We start from the raw sequence: 6,205 nt of genomic DNA, 5'->3' as shown, positions 1-6,205 counted from the left end.
ACTAGACTATGCGGTGTCAGAGGAAGGCCCTAAAAATTGTCAAAAACTCCAGCCACTCAAGTCATAGACTGTTCTCTCCACTACTGCATGGCAAGCGGTACCAGAGCGCTAAGTCTAGGTCCCAAAGGCTCCTTAACAGCTTCTACCCCCAAGCCATAAGACTTCTGCACAATGAATCAAATGGCTACCTGGACTATTTGCATTGACCCCCTTTTTTACGCTGCTGCTACTTTTATGCTGCTGTTTATTATCTATGCATAGTCACTTTACACCTACCTACATGTACTGTACATATTACCTAAATTACCTCGACTAGCCTGTACCCCCGCACATTGACTCGGTACCGGTATCCCTTATATATAGCCCCGTTATTGTTATTTATTGTCTTTTTTTTTTTACTTTAGTTTATTTAACTTTTCGTTAATTATTTTAGCAAACTTAGTTAACCAACAATGCATTTTTTTTACAGCTTGTAAGTAAGCATTTCACGGTAATGTCTACACCTGTTGTATTCAGCACGTGACAAGTAAATTGGATTTTCAACAGATAGTTAGATAAACAGATGGCTATTTGGTGCAGAATAACACCCTCAGTGCTGTTACACAGCACCACTACAAAGCGCCAGCAAACCGGTTCAGAGAGGCTATGTCGGGAAATAATCAAGCACATTCCATGAAAGACCAGAACGAAATTAATAAAAGAATAGAGACGCTTCTAATTAATATTTCCATATGAAATTATGTGTGAATGGATATATCTTTGGTTGATACAGTATCTTATCTTCTCATCTGCTTGTGTGCAGGGTATTGTCCTTATCAGGGGATCTTATAACAGTCTGTGTGATTATGTTATATCAAGCATCTAACAGTGACAGTCAATCAGCTGTTTTTGTATATTTTCAGAATCCCAAATGCAGACCAAAAGGCTACTGGGAACTACTACTAGACCTGTGTAAAACATCCCTTATATCATTCGCCTTTCTATAGCTGAACATAACGGCCATATAGAATCCATAATTTTAACATAAATCTTTACTTATTTTTGTATACACTGAGTATACAAAATATTAAGAATACCTGCTCTTTCCTTGACATATCAGGTGGCTTGTTCATTACAAAACCATTTGATGTTGCCAATTATTTTAATGATTATTTCATTGGCAAAGTGGGCAAACTTAGGCAGGAAATGCCCATGACAAACAGTGATGAATTATATTCACGCATAAAAAAACTAATAATGAATGAAAAGCAGTGCAAGTTTGAAGAGCAGTGCAATGCCTCCTGGCATTGACACCTGGAGGGAAGCCAAAGTAATTCCACTACCCAAGAGTGTTGAAGCGGCCTTTACTGGTTCTAACAGCAGACCTATAAGCTTGCTGCCAGCTCTTAGCAAACTGTTGGAAAAAATTGTGTTTGACCAAATGCAATGCTATTTCTCTGTAAACAAATTACTAACAGACTTTCAGCATGCTTTTAGAGAAGGGCACTAAACATGTTCTGCACTGACACAAATGACTGATGATTGGTTGTAAGAAATTGATAATAAGAAGATTGTGGGAGCTGTACTGTTAGATTTCAGTGCAGCCTTTGATATTATTGACCATAACATGTTGTTGAAAAAACTTAAGTGCTATGGCTTTTCAACCTCTGCCATATAATGGATTCAGAGCTATCTATCTAATAGAACTCAAAGGGTTTTCTTTAATGGAACCGTCTCTAATGTCAAACATGTAAAGTGTGGTGTACTGCAGGGCAGCTATCTAGGCCCTCTACGCTTTTCTATTTTTACCAATGACCGGCCACTGGCATTAAACAAAGCATGTGTGTCCATGTATGCTGATGATTCAACCATATACACATCAGCAACCACAGCTAATGAAGTCACTAAAACCCTTAACAAAGAGTTGCAGTCTGTTTTGGAATGGATGGCCAGTAATAAACTGGTCCTGAACATCTCTAAAACTAAGAGCATTGTATTTGGTATAACTCATTCCTTAAGTGCTAGACCTCAGATGAATCTGATAATGAATGGTGTGGCTGTTGAACAAGTTGAGGAGACTAAATTACTTGGCGTTACCTTAGATTGTAAACTGTCATGGTCAAAACATATAGATACAATGGTTGCAAAGATGGGGAGAGGTCTAGCCGTAAAAAAGAGAAGCTCTGCTTTTTTGACACCACACTCCAAAAAGCAAGTTCTGCAGGCTCTACTTTTGTCTAATCTTGATTATTGTCCAGTTGTGTGGTCCAGTGCTGCAAGGAAAGACCTAGTTAAGCTGCAGCTGGCCCAGAACAGAGCACCACGTTTTGCTCTTAATTGTAATCAGAGGGCTGATATAAACACTACGCATGCCAGTCTCGCTTGGCTAAGAGTTGAAGAGAGACTGACTATCACTTCTTCTTTTTATAAGAAACATTCATGTGTTGAAAATCCCAAATTGTTTGCATAGTCAACTTACACACAGCTCTGACACACACACTTATCCCACCAGACATGCCACCAGGGGTCTTTTCATAGTCCGCAAATCCAAAAGACTCAACGAGAGACAGAGAGAGACAGATTCTTCACAGCTTCTGGAGAACTTGTTTTGTGCTTCATCTTACACAACAAACACATCATTTCCCTCCTTGAACAGACTCTTCCTCCCTCTCTTCCTAACAGATTGATGGAGGAACAAACAGACCTTAGTGTGTGATGACAGTAGTGTGATGACTGTGTGTCTGTATGTGTGGGTGGGTTCCCCCAGGCCTTTCTAGGGACCAGAGAGACCTTTTATACGCTCGTATTAAATCCTAATCGAATGTTCTTTTGCATCGTGGTTAAGATACTGTGTTGTGGAGCCAGTGGCATCATGCCCATAGGGGGCACAACAACCAATGCCCTCAGATAAAAAAAAATAAAAAACGTCATTATCATAATTATTTATAAAAAGATCTGTCAGTGGTATTTTGTGGAGGGGGCACACTGTCCAGCCCCCCTTCCCCCTATTCTCCCTAGTAAGTGGTTCCTTCCCAGGTGGACGGAGCAAAGATATGCTAGGCAGGATGCTAGATAATAGTGTGTGCAGTATCATGAGTGGAAGAGGAGAGAGAGTGCAGACTGACACATACAGTGGTTGATTTGATTTTAGCTGACGGTGATAGGGAGGACTCGCAAGTAGGTATGTTTGTAAATTAATTTGATCAAGCTATATAGCCTATTGATTTCTTCTTGATGAATAATAAAATGAAAATGTTTTGTTGTTTCTCTGTAATACTAGCCACCTAGAAATGTTATGAAGTTGGCATTAGCTAGACAGCTAGATAGGATCCCAATCTCCCAACCTCATAACTAGCTACCAAGCCATTTCAGACCATCAATCAAATTAAAGTAGCTTGTCTAACTATCTTAGCTGGCATGCCTGCTGGCAAGGTTGTTAGACTTTAGAAAAGCATGCAATTACTAGTATTTAATTATATTTTAATGGCATCCACAATAGCTGATGCTAAAGCAACAGCTACTCTTCCTTGGGTCCACACAAAACATAAAACATGACATAATACATAACATTAATAGACAGAATGACATCAATTTGAAAAAGGTGTACACATTTTCATACATTTATGTCTTCATAATCATGTGATACATACAGTGGTTCCTCCTTTAAAAGTTGCGAGCTTACACCTCGGGATTTAGAGGTACCCAGCGTCACGGCTTCATTGCTCCAGACCACCACCAGGGGGAATTAGAGCACTCATTTTCAGCATTTGGGTCCCAAGGTTTTTATATGACCAATCATATCGAGTGGTTCCAATTAAGAATTTGATGCGAGCCACCCGTCCCTGGTAACTTTCTTCAGCAAAGATGGCTGACAAAACATTATGGTGGAAGCAAATGTAAGTAATTATAACGTCATAACAAGTCAAGCAAAAAATTTACAATTGAGAGGAATATGTTAGTTAATGTAGAGACAAACGATAGTGCCAATTTTTTTGTCAAAAAGTTAATTATGAAAATCGCTATTTTGCAAGGTTTTTTTCAGTCATATCCAATACCAGGTGTATCAAACTCCATTCTTTGAATGATGTATTACAATTATACACTTCAACATTGTTTACCACTCCTGCTCCTGGGACATCAATGATTACACATTGTAACTATGCAATAGACCAGAAATATCATTTAAGTAAATGCTGATTTGTAATTCATATATACAGAACAAAAAACAGTACATCCTGCCAGCACACCCACAAGCAAGCCACTCAGGTGGAGAATGACGGCAAGGAACGAGATGGGAATAACAATCCAGGCTATTTGCTCTGAGACAGGCATAATAATGCAACGAAACTAGCAGGGAGCAGGTTTCGAACCCTCAACATTATAGCCCGAAGTCCAGCACGCTATTGACTGTGCCCAAATGTATTAATTGGGGTTGGGGCTGATTGTGGCTAAAAACACTTTATCAATTGGAATCTTTAACGTGGAAAGGGGAAAAAGTATTATTATTAGTTTTTCACAAGCATAGAAGGATGGGCTATTAGCTGAACAATAGACTATTCATCCTTTACTATAGAATTGTCTAATAGCTGAGCTAGGTGTGAAACCCCCTCCCCAACTTGAGCTAGGTTTGAACCCCACCCAACTTACAACAAATCATTTCTGTCTATCTTTCCACATCTACCTACACACGTATCTACCAACACACGGTTAATGTTCTGAAAAAAATATATACATACACAGTATATATATTTTGGCCATGGCTCCCAAGTGGCACAGCAGTCTTAGGCACTGCATCTCGGTGCAAGAGGCTTTACTACAGTCCTTGGTTTGAATTCAGGCTGTATCACATCCGACCATGATTGGGAGTGCCATAGGGCGGCTCACAATTGGCCCAGCGTCATCCGGGTTTGGCCGGGGTAGGCCGTCATTGTAAATAAGAATTTGTTCTTAACTGACTTGCCTAGTTAAATAAGGGTTCAATTTAAAAAACAACTGGCGGCAATCAATAGGAGGTGAACAGTGGCTGGTGCTGAAAATATAGCTAACCTTTTATGCAAGTGTTGCACACCAACAGATGGAAAAACCTACACTCAGGCTCTGAATCCCGGTACACCAAGGGGTCTGGTCCAGAAAGTGTGGTTCGACCGCCAGTTTCATCTGGGTCGAAGAGGAAAAGAGGGGAACAGACGATTAAAGCTCAACTAATTCCTTATAAAAACAGACGAGAATGGTCTAAGGTATGTTGTTCATTGCCTGTTTGTGTTATTTCTAAGTTGCACTCATAATTAGGCTACTCGAAAACAATATTATAACAATGTATTCTCTCTCTCAGATACGCAACTCTCGCATATAACAAGGTCACAGAATCGTCTGGGCCCAAGGGAGACACCCGTGCCAATATATCCAACAAACACTGGCTTCTCGGGCATTATCACTTAAGTCAGCTGTCGTGGATAACAAAGGGAATGTATGGTTTCATTTATTAAAATTAACTCAAATGAACATCATGGATTTTGTTTCTTTTGTCTGAACAGTGTCCTGACAAGAGAGCACATTTTTTCTGCCAGGCAAAGTCACGCATCATAAGTGCATTACTATGGATGTATCCAAATACATCTTAACTAGAAAACAGCTTAAACAATTGCAAATGCAGCTATTTTGCTGTTATTCAGTCTGCACTTTTTGACGTGACAGTAAATTAGCCGTAGTTGGCTAGCTAGCAGGCAAGGGATAAGAACGTTGCCAGTCAGCATGGCAATGGAACATTTAGAACGAACGACTGGGTCGCGTCTATACATACAGAACAAAAAGAACGAACGACTGGGTTGCGTCCATAGATACAGAACAAAAATAACGATCGACTAAGTCGCGTCTCTAGCAACCCTAGATTTGTGTCGGGATTATATCTTGTGGAAGGATGAATTAGTCAAATAAATTAATACTAAAATTGTTTTTAATGAAAATATGTCGATCATTATTTGGTGATCATTATCCGGTGTTTCATAGATATATTGGCACAGTTTGCCAGCGCTCGACTTTGTCTCGGGCCTAACAACACCCGTGCCAATATAGCCAACAAACACCGGCTTCTCGGTCATTATCACTTATATAACCTATGCAGAGAAATGCACATATTGTTTACATAGAATTAGCCATAATGATTATGGTTCTAGATTGCAGGAAAAAGCTCTTTCAGGTGTTTGAAAAATGCAAAATTCTCCAACTT

Source organism: Salvelinus sp. IW2-2015, linkage group LG13 (genome assembly GCF_002910315.2).
Source record: "Salvelinus sp. IW2-2015 linkage group LG13, ASM291031v2, whole genome shotgun sequence".
In the NCBI taxonomy this organism is placed as follows: domain Eukaryota; kingdom Metazoa; phylum Chordata; class Actinopteri; order Salmoniformes; family Salmonidae; genus Salvelinus; species Salvelinus sp. IW2-2015.
Note: the sequence above shows the minus strand (reverse complement) of the source record.